This window comes from Prinia subflava (assembly GCF_021018805.1).
Source record: "Prinia subflava isolate CZ2003 ecotype Zambia chromosome W unlocalized genomic scaffold, Cam_Psub_1.2 scaffold_2cwr_NEW, whole genome shotgun sequence".
Taxonomy (NCBI): Eukaryota; Metazoa; Chordata; class Aves; order Passeriformes; family Cisticolidae; genus Prinia; species Prinia subflava.
Window position 1 is genome coordinate 3,027,821 of NW_026960607.1, and position 16,367 is coordinate 3,044,187.

Genomic DNA, 16,367 nt, shown 5'->3' on the forward strand with positions numbered 1-16,367 from the left:
AGCTGCCAGATCGCATTGTGCCCCTGGTGGCAGCAAGTCTGGGTCACTGGGGATCCTGCAGATGGTCCTGCTGAGGGTGTCTGACTGTCACTCCCAGAGGACTGTCCTGTTTGGGGTATTTGACTTTGAGTCATCGCCATCACTTGTGTCTTGGCACGCTGGCGATTTGCACTCTTTCTCGAGTTTCCCAATAGAGGCAAAGGTCTCCGTCCACATCTGTTTTGGCCTAGCATTGATTCACCTGGTGTTTCCCTCCTCTGCACCTTGGACAAACATCCAGTGGTTTTGCTGTTGCAAGTTCTGGGCAATTTTTCTTGAGGTGTCCATGTTTGCTGCACTTTAGCATTGCCCTCCTACAAGTTTCATTGTCATTGCTTCTGTGTAATTATGCTGTTGAAGAGCTGAAAAAGCCTCTTTGATTACTCTTTCCATTTGATCTCCCCAGATGCTTGCCTGAACTGATGCAACATGCTGAGGTATTCCCACCTTGCTGCATGCTTCCACCATCTCTGCCAGAGAGGGCTGATCGTGCATTGCACTGATGATGCGCTTGCATTCTGTGTTGGTATTCGCGAATGCAAGACTTCGGAGCAGATGTGGCTTTGCTTCCTCATCATTTACTTGTCTGTCCAATGCTTATGTGAGGCAGTCAACAAACGAGGTGTAAGATTCTGATGGTCCTTGCTTTACCTCTGTGTAAATGCTCTCTGGTGTTCCTGCTGGTGGAATTTGCAGAATCGCTTTTCACGCTGCATCTTTGATGTCTATCAACATATCTCGTGGTAGAAGTCTGGCTTGTAGGGTAGGATCATCATCTGGTGCACTGCCTGCCATCTGTGCCACTGTGAAGCCTGCACGTGATCCCTCTTGCTATTTTTTCCTGAGCTCTCCAAGAGCTCTTCTCCATTTCGACTCACAGATAAGAATCTGTGAGTCTGTGAGAATCATTGAATGGACTGACCTGAGGTCATATGGTGTTAAGTCATATAAATTGAATGTCCCTTTTAAAAGTTGTTTGAAGTACGGTGATCCCAATCCATTGTCGTGGATGGCTTTGACTAGATCCTTTACTACTTTGTGATCCAGTCGTTCCCATCTTGCGTTTCCACCTTGCACATCATAGGTGACTGGCAGCGCAATGCTCTCTGTGTCTGTCAAGTCAAAGTCTCTTTCTTTAAGCGTTTTCTTTTTTATTTCAGTTCAGTCTGATGCATGAGGTACCTGTGCGCCATGTACCTGTGATTCGGCAGATGGTTGTCTGTTAAATGGAATTAATTGCTGTGGTGCAGCTTCTCCTAACCTGGAGCTTGCTGGCATCCGTGGAATCTCTGCACTTAGCTGAGATGCAGCCCCTTCAATCCTGAAGGTTGCTGCTCCTCTTGGCAGTTCTCCTGGAAAGGGAATTGGAATCTGGGGTTCCTGTGTGGCATGTGGATCTTGTGCAGCACAATCAAAGGAAGGTGAGGACCCAGCAGGTAGCCGTGAAGCGGACAACAAGGGAATATTTACAGTGGGTCTAGGAAGGGTCTGGCTACCTCTTGCTGAAGGGAACATATGAGGAAAATGGACTGAAAGGTCTTGACAAATCTCCAAAGCTGTTTCCTTAAACTGAAGAAAAAGCTGAAGGAAAAGTTGTTGCATGAGATCTTTTGACAACCATAATGGTTGTGCATAACTGGAGGAACCAGCTGAAGCACCTGCTGTTGTCCACACAGGAGTGCCCTGTGAAGCAGTGATGTAGATCATGCTGTCATCAGTGCTCGGCACTTGTTGTGCTTGAGGTGCTCCTTGAGTCCTCTGGAGTTGGCATGAAATCCCCTTGCTGTTGTGGGAATGGATCATCATGCACGGGAATCACTGGCTTTGGAGAAATGTGCTTTTTATAGGAAACTGGGAAAAATTGGTGTAATGTGGGGATCCCGCCACTAGGTGGCGTTGGAGCTGTACCAACAGGGTACAGCGGCACAGCAGTGCTCTCAGGTTCTGGCAGATCAGCGACCACTTCTGCTAGCAGGTGTTGTGCTTGAAAGAGATTTTCAGTCCTTGGGTATTTCTGTGGAGCTGTTTTTGGTTTTGGGCCTGCACCCAAATGCAGGAACGCTGCAGCAGACTCAGCATTGCTGCGTGCAAGCTGGGTAGGTATCAGAATGGCGCCAGTGGGTGGGGCCTGACAGCGGTGGCTGCTGTGTGGGGGTGGCGCCCTGGGGAAAATCTCCACCCCTGTCACACCCCATCCCTGCCTGTCCCAAAGCAGGGGCGTGGAAGGGAACACCTCCGGGCTGACCGCGCCCCGCCTCTGCCTGTCCTGGCAAGGCGGTGGCTGAGGAAACGCCCTTTCCCTGCTCATGGTCAGCAGCTGCTCCATCCCGATTACTTTTGGGGTTCACCCCTCCCAACGCAAGCTCGTGGCAGAGGCCCCCCTTTCCCTGCTCCGTGCCTGCACTGAAAACTGCCTTGAAATCTGATGCAGATGCCTGTGCTTGCACTGCCCGATCTCGTACAGGCTGCCTTAAGTCTGTGCCTGGGCTCCCAAGCTTGCCTGCGTCACTACAGTACGTCCCTGCCTCAGAGGGTACGCTCTGTTCCCCCAATCCAGTCCCGCCCTGCGCAAATTCGCAAGCCTCTGCCGCGGACAGGTGTTCCCCGTGGTCTGTGCCCCCCGGGATAGGAAGCCTCCCAAGTGCCCTGGCCCGCGCTGCATGCGCTCATGCGATTGGTCATGGCATGGCAGATTGGCTCCGTGCCCCGCGGTCCCGCCCGCCATGCCCGGCATGGCAGGGACAAGCGCAGACAGCGCACCTGCCACAAGCACCGCACCCTCCCCCTCCTGCCGTCCTGAACCTGGGGCGAAAGCAGGGGAAAGCGGTGCAGGAGCTCCCTGCGGTGTTTGTTCACCCACCCCTGCTGAACCTTGGGGTGAGGGAATGGAAGGGCTTAAAGGTGGGCTCTGTCTTGGACCCCCCCGCTCCCTCCCGGGGTGAAGGCATTGTGGCCAGAGGACAAGCTTCAAAGAAAAGCATATCCATGTCTTCTTGGTCACTGCGGGAAATTAAAAGTTTCGATTTTCCTGGGACAGGTAATGGTGTGTGAGAAGGCTCTGGGGAACTCAGGGAAAGCTGCGCTTGAGGATCCCCTCCCACATCCCCTGTGGGAGTCAGGTCTGCTGGCTGAGGGCCAGCAGAAGAGCTGCTGTTCTCCCTCGCATTGCTGTGCTGCAGCTGTGGGGTGCCCTTGCCATTCTGTGAGATGGCCTCCAGCATAGTTCTTGCTACTGGCAGAAGCTTTTGGGCTGTTTTATCTCTTTTCATAGCTCTATGATAAAATTCCCTGTTTGCCTCCTGCCAAAACCCTGGCTCAAACAGGACATGGGTTTTGCAATGAGGATAATTGCAGCGAACCCACAAAAGGAGTGCCCATAACTCCTTCTCAGGCAATGATGCAGGATGTGCAGCTGTCACAGCCTGTAAGGCTGACAGAATATTCACTTGCTCCTGGGAAGTCGCCACTCCCATGTCCTATATTTGACCAATTTTACCAAAGGCCTATAGCCTTGCTGTTGCCACTCTCCGATTCGGTCTGGGGTTGTCCTGGTCACTGGCCAGCAGGTCTCAGGATGATGGGATCCAGGGCCCTCAGAACTCCATCGGTTCAGAAGGAATTGGAGATTGGCTTCTTTGCAGAGATGTCTTGATAATCTTCTCAAAAGTCGAGAGTCCGATGCCTCACCATCAAAGGGCTGGCTGTGTGTCCACTGGGTATTTGTTGCCCACCCAGGGAATGTCAGAATCTGGGGTTTAACCCCCCCGAGATTAGGGTGATAAAATGTCTCTGCCCTTTGAGAACTTGTGAGCGGACACAAAAAAACACACGGAGTCTTCAGGTTTCTCATTTTCAAGGTCTTGCTCTTTGTTTATTATTTCTTATCTCTCAAGCTCTTCTCGTGCCCTGCGGAGCTCTGTGCTGCAGCACGGTCACTCGTTGACTCCTCCTGTCTGAGAGGGTCTTGACCTCTTTATACTAAATATTACGTTTCTATTATTTACATTTAATTACCAATACCTAACGCCCATACTAAACAAGTCATATCTACTTTAACCCTATCCAAACGTGCCACCTTCACAGCAGATATGTTGGACAAGAAGAAGAAGCAGGAGGACAGGACCACGCCCTGAATCCTCCATTTTGTCTTCTCAAGTCCACACACCCAAAAATACATGCACCTGTGGGCCTGACATTGGTCTGAATTTAGGCTTCAGGCTCTGCCAGTGTCTGTGGGAAAGGCAGGCGAGCAACTTTCTCATGTTATCCTGAGAAATCTAAAGGAGGAATTCAAACAAACCTTGGGAAGTGAGAAACCATCCACAGGTGGTGTTTTTCCAACATGTTTACTGGAAAGAAATGTTTACTAAAGGGTGTAGACACTGAATAACCAATCATGTTCTTTGTACCGAACTACTCTACAAGAGTAGAATTTAGAAGAATAAAGTTTGCTCTCATTTTTACCATCATGGAGAGTCATGTTGTTATTCCTGTGCCGTCTGAAAACCATAACAACATGCACCCTCAATGATAAGTTAACTACTATCTATTTCACACCTTGGTGACTTGCAATTCCTCCTGCAATGTAGGTAGTCTCTCCCATGGACTAAAGTCAAAGCCTGTGTCTCCCTGGGCTCTGTGCCAAGGTCTACAACCCCCTGTACATATCCCAGACCCCCCTGTACATGTTCCAAACCCCCCTTCCTGGGTCGCAGACCCCTTTGACAGGGTCCCTGACCCTCCAATGCGACCAGAGGGATGCCCTAGACTCCAACATGTTACAGGTCTGCCAAGTGAACGTTCTTTTCATGGCCCCTCTGCCAAGACAACATCCAAGACACATGCCCCAGAATCATCTCCTGAAGGCTGCAGTTGCTGATGCCATTATCACAGATTCATCTTCTTGGCCTTCCAACATTCCGTTGCCTCGCTGGGCTCAGCGTCCTCCAGACAAACCCTGCATGCTATGTGGACAGTCCGGACCCTGGATGTCCGATTGTCCACTCAAGAAGGAATTTGAGGACTTTAAAAATACAAAACAGGGGGGACAGGGGAAACCTGAGGGAGAGAAACTTGGGCTGAACCCAAGGATTCAAAAAAACTAGATGAGGAGTGAGAGTCCACCCTGCGCCAGGGCATAAATAGGGTGGCCTGGGCAAGGAACAATGGGGAGAGGAAACGGTCAATTGACACAACAGTGCCTTCTCTTGCAGAAGGAACCATAACACAGTCCAGTTCTATGGACAATCTATTGGACATGACAAAACCTTTTGAATGCTGTTTAGCCAGACCAATTCTAACAACAACCTCTTCCTCTGAACCTTACAGGTTGCAGTTGACAGAGCGTTTGCTCCTGAATAATGATGATTGGCATTTTCTTGCTGCTGACCCTAGTGAGCTGGAGAACTGGCCTCAGATTGAAGGTGAGTTCCTCATCGTTGGGGATTGCAAATACACTCCGCAGGAGATTGAGGTTATCCCGGGAAAACTCAGAACTAATCCCGGAGGCCTCGGTCTCTGGCTGCGTTGCTCCCACCGGCCAACGTTCCTCCCAAGAGGTCAGATAGTGGCGCAGGCCATTCCTACTGTGGTCCCCACAGAAGAAGATGTCCTCTCAGCCTGCCCAGTCCAGAAGATCATCACTGACAAACCAAAAATAATATGCAAATTTAGGGTGGGAGAGGAGACCCTGGATGTTGAATGTCTCCTGGATACCGGAGCTGATGTGACGATCATGCCTGAACGGTATTGGCCATCACATTGGGCCTTGCAAAACGTGGCCGGACACGTACAGGGTGTACGAAGCATCCAATTAGCTAAATAATCAAAGGACATGGTCCAAATTGAGGGGCCGAAAGGGCAATTGGCAAGCCTCTGCCCTTTCGTTTTAGATTGCAAGGTACCTTTGATTGGACGAGACCTCATGGCCCAGTGGGGGGTCACAATTAACATCCCAGACCCCTCACAGGATTTTTGGGCTGCAGCCACTGAGAAGCGCCCTACCCAGAAGCTGAATTGGCGAACAGACACACCAGTGTGGGTAGAGCAGTGGCTGCTCTTGAGACAAAAATTAAAGGTGCTTCATGAGCTCATGGAACAGCAGCTGAGAAAAGGTCACATCGAGGAGACCACTTCACTGTGGAATTCTCCCGTTTTTGTCATCCATAAGGCTGACAAAAGCAAATGGCGGCTCCTTCACAACCTCAGGCAAATTAATAATGTTATTGAAGATATGCAGTCACTCCAGCCAGGGATGCCTTCCCCGACCATGCTCCCCCGAGATTGGAAATTGGCAGTCATTGACATCAAGGATTGCTTTTTCCAAATTCCCCTACATTCTGACGATGCCCCACAGTTTGCTTTCTCGGTTCCCTCCATCAACCGAGAGGCCCCAAGAAAGCGCTACCATTGGTGAGTTCTCCCGCAAGGGATGAAGAACAACCTGGTGATTTGCCAATGGTATTGTCGCTTCCACGGTCCGCGCAGCCATGGAGAAGGTCATTATCCATCATTACATGGATGATGTCCTCATTTGCACCCCCAGTGATGACCTGCTAAACCCACATGCTTGACCTCACAATCAGTGCATTGTTTGTTGCAGGATTCGAGCTGCAGGAGGACAAGGTTCAACAGCAGCTGCCTTGGAGGTACCTAGGGATGGAGATCAGTAAGCGGACCATTGTGCCGCAAAAATTGGCAATATAAACCAAACTTAGTACCCTCGCGGATGTCCATACATTGTGTGGGGCATTGAACTGGGTGCGGCCCTGTCTGGGTCTGACAACCAAAGACCTGCCCCCCCTTTTTGATTTATTGAAAGGGGGAGAGGAGCTAAGTTCTCCTAGGGCACTTACCCCAGAGGCATGGAAGGCCCTGGAAAAGGTCCAAGACACCATGTCTACCCGACAGGCCAACCGGTGTGACCTGGACCTGCCTTTTAAGTTCATCATTACGGGTAGACTGCCACACCTCCATGGGGTGATTTTTCAATGGGACAGTGCAAGAAAAGTGCCAAGAACATCCGAAAAGGACCAAGGAGGAGGAGATCCTCTCTTAATCCTAGAGTGGGTCTTCCTCAGCCACCAGAGGTCCAATAGAATGACAAGGCCACAGGAGTTGGTGGCTGAGCTGATTCAGAAGGCAAGGACCCAAATCAAAGAACTGGCCGGATGTGACTTAGAATGCATTCACATTCCAAGTGGTTTACAATTGGGCCAAATTACAAAGCCCATGTTCGAACATCTGCTTCAAAAGAACGAAGCGTTGCAGTTCGCTCTGGACTCTTTCACAGGCCAAATTTCAATTCATCGACCAGCCCACAAAATTTTAAATTCAGAAGCCAAATTTACATTGGTGCTGTCAAGCATTCGGACCAGGAAACCCTTAGAAACCCTGACAGTGTTCACTGATGCATCTGGAAGACCCCACAAGTCAGTTTTGACTTGGAGGGATCCTCAGACACAGCGGTGGGAGGCAGATATTACTGACGTGGAAGGATCACCTCAGGTTGCTCAGTTGGCTGCTGTCGTCAGAGCCTTTGAGAGGTTCCCTGAACCATTCAATTTAGTTACCTACTCTACATATGTTGCAGGAGTTGTGTCCAGAGCAGAACAAGCCATCCTGCAAGAGGTGTCTAACGTGGCAGTTTTTGAGTTGCTCTCAAAACTGGTCAAGCTGGTCTCCTACTGAGAGCAATCATTTTATGTGATGCATACAAGGTCCCATAATGATTTGCCAGGGTTCATTGCTGAGGGAAACTGGAGGGCAGATGGTCTTGCCGCCCCCGCAGTAATGTCCCCTCTGCTGAATATTTTCAAGCAGGCAAAACTCAGCCATCAACTTTTCCATCAAAATGCGCCTGGCTTGGTGCGAGGATTCCACATCTATCAACAAGCCAGGGCCATCGTGGCCTCATGTCCCTCGTTTCAGCAACACGCCCTTCCCACCTTACATGCAGGCTTAAACCCCAGAGGACTGAACAGCTGTGAGCTGTGGCAAATGGATGTTACCCACATTCCAGCATTTGGTAGACAAAAATACATTCATGTGTCTGTGGACACCTTTTCCGGTGCAGTCTTTGCCTCTGCCCACACAGGGGAAAAAGCCTCAGATGCTATCGAGCATCTAATACAGGTTTTCTCCTTCATGGGCATCCCAAAGGCCTTGAAAACCGACAATGGCCCTGCATACCGCTCTGAGGAGCTCCGCAGCTTCTTGCAACAATGGGGAGTGGAGCCCAAGACAGGCATCCCCCATTCCCTGACAAGCCAAGCTGTGGTAGAAAGAGATCAAGTGGGTCCTTGCTCAACAACAACCAGTTTTAAAGTTGGAACCACCCTCAATCCAATTGGCCAGGGCATTATATACAATCAATTTTTTAAACTGCTCCTTTGAGGTTTTGAACCCACCAATCATATGTCATTTTAGAGCAAACAAACAGCTGCAGATCAAGGAGAGGCCACCAGTTCTGGTGAAGGTCCCTGAGACCGGACAGACAGAAGGGCCTCATGAGTTGGTTACGTGGGGACGTGGGTACGCTTGCATGTCTACCCCCACTGGCCTGAAATGGATCCCATCCAAGTGGATGAGGCCCTACTATCACCGAGGGGCCCGACCAGAAATGAGACTCAGGGACAGATCTGAGTTCATCAGGCATGCAGGGCAGGAAGACCGCTTTATTTACAAAAACCCACTCTTATACATTTCCTATGAGACCTGTGGATTGGAGGATGGAATTCCCACCTCCCCACCACACTGGCCAAGGAGGCTGTCATTCAACCTCCCCTTCTCCTTGAGAAGGAGTTCATGACAAGGGCAGTGTTTACAAAACATGGTCCTGTGTTTACATCTACGAGCACGAGAAACTGCACATTTCTCCTTTAATATGAACGCTCGGCAAACCAGGAAAAAACCTCATGGCAACAGCCCTACGCCCCAAAGGTCTCAGGGAAAAATGACAACATTCCACAGATCGCAAAGGCAGCATTATGGAGAAAACGTAAAGAGAAGGACACGTGGGAAGAATTCCCCTTTCCCCCTAGTCCCTGTCCAGATGATTAATTGTGTTTTATTTTAAGTCTTTTCCAGTTACACTGCATCGAGCCCAGACCCGAGCCTCAATCCACAAGAGCACCCTGTGGATACCACTGTTCCTGGTTGCCTGCTTTGTCCCACAAATGCGACGGTGGATTGTGGTGCAGCCGAAGGCCAATGTGTGGGCCACGCTTGCCAGAGTGATGGGCCAAGACCACATTTGTTTGTCCTCGGCATCAGCAGCCGATCCATTGTCGACCTGTCTTGTGAGGATCCCTTTTAAGCCTGAGGAATTCCCCCCTCCTCTGTTGAAGGTTAATTATGGCTGACGTTAACAGACTGAAACCACCCCACAGAGTCGCTCGGTCCTCCATTTCCCACAAAGTAGATATACCCGTCCATAACCCCTTAGTTTTGTGGAGACATTGTTGCCATCATGCCTCAGTTGTCCTAAGTTCCTGTTGAGTTTGAGATCCTTGGTTCCTCCAGCTCCACGTGGTGTGTTCAGTTTATGTTTGATCCACCCAAAGGCCAGGAGAAGCTGTTCTGCCCAGTTCTCCAGATAAAGGAAGTATATAAAGCTGGAACATGGTGCAACAGGATCGCCCATGTAATGATGGCCTCTACTCTAAATTATAAGCCCCTGGCCCTCCCCAAAGGTAGTTTCCTTATTTGTGGTGACCAAGCGTGGGCAGGCATCCCCCCTCGCCTGACAGGAGGTCCATGCACCCTTGGCTGTTTGAGCCTGTTTACCCCAAATAAAACCCAAATTATGAATTGGAAAAAGAAAAATTCTACTGTTATTTTGGCCTCCAAAAGGATCAAAAAGAGACATCTGGCTGATTTGGACCCAGACTGTGACTCGGAAATTGTTCATTGGTCTAGACCTAAAGGTGTCGCCATCACAGTCTTTTTGCCGTGGACCTCGGCGGCAAAAGCACTCGGAGAATTGGGCCGTCTAGAGTGCTGGGTGGCTAAACAGGCAAACTTTACTTCCAACACCCTGGCTGACCTCCTGGCAGATGAGATTACAAGGCAGGTGACACTTCAAAACAGAGCCTCGATCGATTATCTCCTCCTCCTCCATGGCCATCACTGCGAGGAGTTTGAAGGACTGTTGTTTTAATCTAACCTGGAAAGCAGAAAACATCCATAAGACTATTAATCAGATGCGGGACCTGGTACATGAAATCAAGCAGGAAAACAACAATTGGTTCAGTGGACTTTTCAAAGGTTGGGGACTCTCGGGTTGGGCAAGTTCTATTTTAAAAACCTGTTTGTTAGTTGTGTTTATCCTCGTCATTTTTGCAATTGCCTTTGGAATTATTAAGAGGATGATCAGTAAGATGATTTTGGGTGCAACCTCTCCCCCTTCTGTTAATCAAGTTACGATTCCAAGTGCTCCAGAAGAGTACGAAATGCATGAGATAGGAGATGCAGAAGAGCAGCCTCTCCCTCCTTACCCTCCTTATGAGGACACTTCAGAATGGGTTGCTTAATCATACCCACAATGCGAGTATCCTTCACCACCCTTCTAATTCTCATCCTTTTTAAAAGAAAAGGGGAAGATGTAGTGGTGTGTTAAAGAGTTCTTTATATTTTATAAGTTTTTCTAAGTTCTTTGTAAGATGGTTTGTTCCTTGTACCCCCTGTTTTGCCTTCCTGTTAGTTGCCCCTGGTAATCCCCCAGTAACTGTTAGGTGTCAATCCTTTCCCCTCTCCTCCCTGGAGCCTGCCTGTCATCTCAGAGCCCTGCCTCAGAGCTAGAAAGTTCTGTGAGGGGCTTTGAGTGATAGGCTAGGTTTGGGGAAAAAACCCTCCTCTCCTTTACGTGTGGTCCTCATTTGTGTCAGTCACCTTCCTAGCCCCTTCTGTATTGAACCCAACTGGTTGTACCCTCCTCACCACCCTCTTTACCGCTCCCCCATAAAAGGGGGTCCCAAAAAGTGGCTCGGTCAGAGCAAGTTCTTGGCAGGTGGGGAGGCTCTGCCTGACCCCTCAAATAAACCCCCTTGGATTTACTTGGCCGGCTCCTCCCTTTATTCTCTGCCATTGTCTGCCACTTGCCACCTGTGCCCTCGATGTTTTGTGGGAACCAAGACCCACTGGATTGGCTTGGCTTGTGCTGCTTGCCGCAGTGCCTGAGCTAGCCTGGGCAGGGCGGGACCATGTTCCGAAAGGCACCTGCGACAAGCAGCAAAAGGAGAGAAATAGCATTACTAAACCTATTTTCTTGTAGTAGGACTATTATATTATGATCCACCTAAATTCTAATTGAGGCATTTAACCTGTTTAGATCTGAGACATAACCACAAAGCTATTTGAGAACCTAATTCTTATTTGACCACGTAATTGTCACTGATTTTGAGAGACTGGACTTGCCAGAATGGGAGTTAAGTGCCTAAATACCTTGGAATAGCTGATCAGTAACGCTTTTCTTCAGAGCTGTAGCTTAGGCAGGTGCCTATGTTCTAATTTTTAGTCAAAGGCAATACCTTTCTAATCTTTTCCATTCAAACAACACGTACCTGCAAATTACAGTCTGACACGGTTAAACAGGAAGGCTTTTATCACTTATTTTTGTCTACAGTACTGCAGAAATATGAAAGCTAGAAATTTATGTAAGCAAAGAATGCCTTGCCAGTCCATTTCGTCAATATGCTTTGACTTTGTAGTTGTTAATGCTCTCTCTCTGAAATGTTGATGCCAGCAGCTAAATGAAGCTCTTGTGAATAAGCAGGGGATTTTTCCTCACTGGAAGTACAATATTCAGCCAGCAGAGCCAGGTGATTGCTTCACATCTTTATGTTTATGTAGCTATATTCACTTCCATGTAATTTGGCTGCTACTATTAGCAGAAAACGTTCAGACTTTATTAAACATATTTGTAAACCTAATTTTCATTGAATATATGACATCTGCATTTTGTCTGCTTGGTTGTGCCTTCCTACATGAAACAATCAAAACTAGACACATTATACATCTGTCATCTTTCATAATCTAGACTGCTTCAAGCAGAAACAATACATTTATATTTTCTAATGAAAAGAAAGCCTCTGAATGCCAACTAGTAGACACAAAAGATTATCTTTCTATTTGCCAGGCTTGGATTGTCAGACATTAATTTTTTTAACAGCCTCTTCCACTGAATTATTAATGTTCTCACTATTTAGAAAATGGATCACATCACTAGAGTAATTAGCACCCTGCCACTTCTGGCTTTATTGTATTTAATGTGTTGCAAGAGAAGGCTGTGTTGAACTATTTCTTTTTAAGTGAATGACTAGCTTTGTTTCTCATCCATTGCCCTGTTGCATATCAACCAACTAGCCTAGAAAGATGGTGTTCCATAGGGTTAGGATCCAACATGCATATGTGGCTTCCATTTAGTATAAGTATACATGTTTCTTGTGGAATTTAATGGCATGGATTTTTGCTCAGGATTAATTTTTACATGCAAAATAGAATGGATGCTTTTTGAAAGTGTTGAAGTTGCAGTAAAGGCAGTAATTGAGCTGTGTGCAAATTTGTATAACAGAGTGTTATACCTTATTTCTAAGATAACTAACTTCAGAACACCTAAATATTTAGAAATAATGACAATTAGCAGATTTTTATTATTTCAAATTAATAAAACAGAATGCTGCTTTGAGCTTTATATTCAACAAATAACACTTCATGAAGTGTCTACAGATTCAAATGAAAAAAAAATCCCAAAGCCTTCAACATAAATACAAGCAAATGAAATCTCATTAGAGTAAAAGTTCCTTGCCATAATTTTCTATCCCTTTGCAAAATTAAGATGCAACATTGGTGGTTTTGCTTTCTTCTTGATTTATATATTCAATGCACTTTGGAATTTGTTGTGTGTTAATCGTCTATTTCTTCCCAAGAGCCTGCTAGAAATGACTGAAAACATCTAAATGTGTATCAGCAAAGTAATTCTTATCAGGCCAGTAATTTATAAACATTATGCATTTTACTTAGAAATACAAATTATAGAGCATGTCTGGAACTGCATATTTGCCTGGGTTATTGTGCACTTAACTGAGCACTCAATTATTCTCTGAATTTAAAGTATATCAATACTTGATACTTGAGAAAGCAGTAATAATAATGGAGGTACTTAAGAAAATAGGAATGTGGAAAAAAATCTCATAGAGCTCATGCTTTTCAACGTTTTTTTTAAAAAAATCAGTGTGTACCTAAGTAAGAGACTGCAGAAAGAGAAACTGGCCTCATTCAGGTATTTCAATGGACAAGGGCATTGATCAGCATAATTAGATGCTTAACTGGACATGCTAGTTTATGGTCTTGAAAGTGTAACTATGATACACAGTATTGAAAGGTAAGTATTGAAGATGTTCTGTTTCAAAGGGCTTTGTTTTCTGGTTTCAGGCTATTTCTATTACTGAAGAATGTAGATTATGTAACAAGGACAATAGGGGCAAAAAAAAACAGACACAAAGAATAAATAAAACAAAAGCTGAAAAGTTAAAATGAAAACTAGGCAATTACAAACAGAATAAACATAATTACCTCCTGACACTTATTAAGTTAATTTATTTTCAGTGATAGACATGCATTTAAATTGTCCTGCAATTGGAAAGTGAAATTGAGTCCTTATTTCCAAGTATAAGTGGACTTTTCTCGAAGAAATTATAGAAGCTGAAGAAATGGAAGCTTTCCCTCTTGGCATCTAGCATATTTGGGGTGGAAGAACTGCCAGGCAATTTCTGTGATCACCTGGCAACTCTCTCTAATTTGAGTGCATTAGGCCTCAGGATGCATTTCATGCATTATTGGAGGATAGAATCATAGAATCACTTAGGTTGGAAAAGACCTCTAAGAATATCAAGTCCAACCATTAACCCAGCACTGCGACGCTCACCCCAAACCATGGCTCTAAGTGCCTTGTCTACATGTCTTTTAAACACTGGCAGGGATGGTGACTCTACCATGTGGCAGCCTGTTCCAATACTTGATTGCCCTTTCAGTGAAAACAATCTAATATCTGATCTAAACCTCTTCTGGCATAGCTTGGGGTCCTTTCCTCTTCTCCTGTCACTTCTTACCTGCGAGAAGAAACAAGCCCCACCTGGCTACGCCTTTCTTTCAGGCAGTTGTAGAGAGCAATGAGGTCTCCCCAGAGCCGCCTTTTTTCCAGGCTAAACATCCTCAGCTCCCTCAGCTGCTCCTCACAGGATTTGTGTTCCAGAGCCTTCACCAGCTCTGTTGTCACTCCAACAGCTCAATGTGTTTCCTGTAGTGGGGGCTCAGAACTGGCCACAGCACTCGAAGTGCAGCCTCACCAGTGCTGACTGAAAAAAATGGGGGGAAAATCCCTGCCCCGGTCCTGCTGGCCACACTGTTGCTGATACAGGCCAGGATGCCATTTGCCTTCTTGGCCACCTGGGTACTGCTGGCTCATGTTCAGCCACTGTCAACCAGCACCCCCAGGCCCTTTTCCTCTGGGCAGCTTCGCAGTCACTCTGTCCCAGCCTGTAGTGCTGCATAGGGTTGTTGGGACCCGAGGGCATGACCTGGCCTTTTCTATATCCACCAAATGAGTCACTTTGTCATAAAGGAGAGGAGGTTAGTCAAGGATTTACTGCTCTTCATCTCTCAGCTTGGTGTGTCTATTTTGCTATAGAGCTGCCTCTGTGCTGGAAGGGAAGCTAATGCTGTGCCACAAGCTAAAGCACACAGAAAGGTGGCAGAGGTGGTTGTATCTTCACCACCTGCTGCTGCAGTGGAATAGCAACAGCTTCATTTCTGCAGTGCAGCAGTGGGATTCTGTTGCCATGAATTTTCCTGGTTTGCTGAGCGTTCATATTAAAGGAGAAATGTGCAGTTTCTCACGCTGGTGAATTGTAAACACAGGACCATGTTTTGTCAATATTGGCAATGTTATGAATACTTTCTCCAAGAGAAGGGGAGGTTGAATGACAGCCTCCTGGACCAATGTGACAGGAGAGGTGGCGATACCCTTCTCCAATCCATGGTCACCTTGCCACAGATATATAATGGAAAAATAAACTAAGGGCAGGGTCTTCTGCCCTGCTGCTGTTGATGCACCCAGATCTGTGTCCCCAGTCTGTTTTTCCTGGTTGGGACTCCACGGTGATAACTGGCGCCTACGTGGTCAAGTTGCAAGCTAGTGAGGAAAGAAAAAAGAAGAAAAAAAATCTGCCTTCTACAGCTGCAAAAAGAAGAAACCCACGATGTTCTCAGAGGAATGATTGATGATGGAACTGCTCCACTCCTTTTTGTTGTCCTGTGACGCTGACTTGACCAGGAAACACGTGAGAGAACTGCTTAGCTGGGGAAAGAAACTTGGAATTTTTTATACTGCTGAAAAGGCACTTTATATTGGCCCATGGAGAACCCTGGGAAAAAGACTTTTCTCTGCCGTCCTTGACGGAAACTCTAAGGCAGGCACTCTTTTACGGGCATGGACAACAGTCTTCCCACTTTTAAAAGAGGCTGGGGAGGACTTTGAAGTTGATTCTGGGCTTTCGACAGGAAGCAGGACTGGCTCCCCTGCGAGCTCCGTCGCTTCTGACGAGGATTGCTCTGATGCGGGGTTAGAGCCGATGCAGGAGATCCCAGCCCCCATGTCGGGGGTTGGGCGCGCCCAGCGCGGGTCTTGGAAGGGCTGGGAAGCTTTTTTCGGTCTGCTCCCCGCGCGGTTGGCCGGGCGGGGAGCTGGGGTGCCGAGGGGGCGGAGCGCTCGGCATCGGGTCCCACGCCGAGCGCGGGGGATCGCCCCCGCCGCCCCGGGCTGCCGTGCCGCCGGCGCCGCACCCCGCCCCTCGCGATCCCGGCCGCGCGCCGGGTCCCCGCCGCCGCCCGCGGGGGCTGCTGGGCTCCCCCTGCCGCTTGCGGCGGAGCCGCCGCCGCCGCCCGGCCCCGCCCCGCCCCCCGCCGTGCCGCGCGCGCTCCAGCGGAGGAACCCGCCAGGGGCGGCCCCCGTGCCGCCCTGGGCCCCGCCCGCCACGGGGTCGCCCGCGCCGCCCGCCCGCGCCGCGGTCTCCGCTGGCCCGCCCCCCCCTTTCCCTCCCGCGCGACCCGCAGAGGGCGGGCCGCCGGCTCGACCGAGTCCCGCCCGCCCGGTTCTGGCCCCTCGCCGGTTGCTACGAGCGGGTCCTGTCCCGCCGCGCCCGGCGCCGTGCGACCCCCCCCGCGCCGCCGCGCGGCACCGCAGCGCGTCCCCTCCCAGCCGCTCGGGGAATGCCCTCCCGCACCGAGCGGGAGGGGCTGTCGGCTGCCGCTGCTGCCGCCGACCCGTCCAC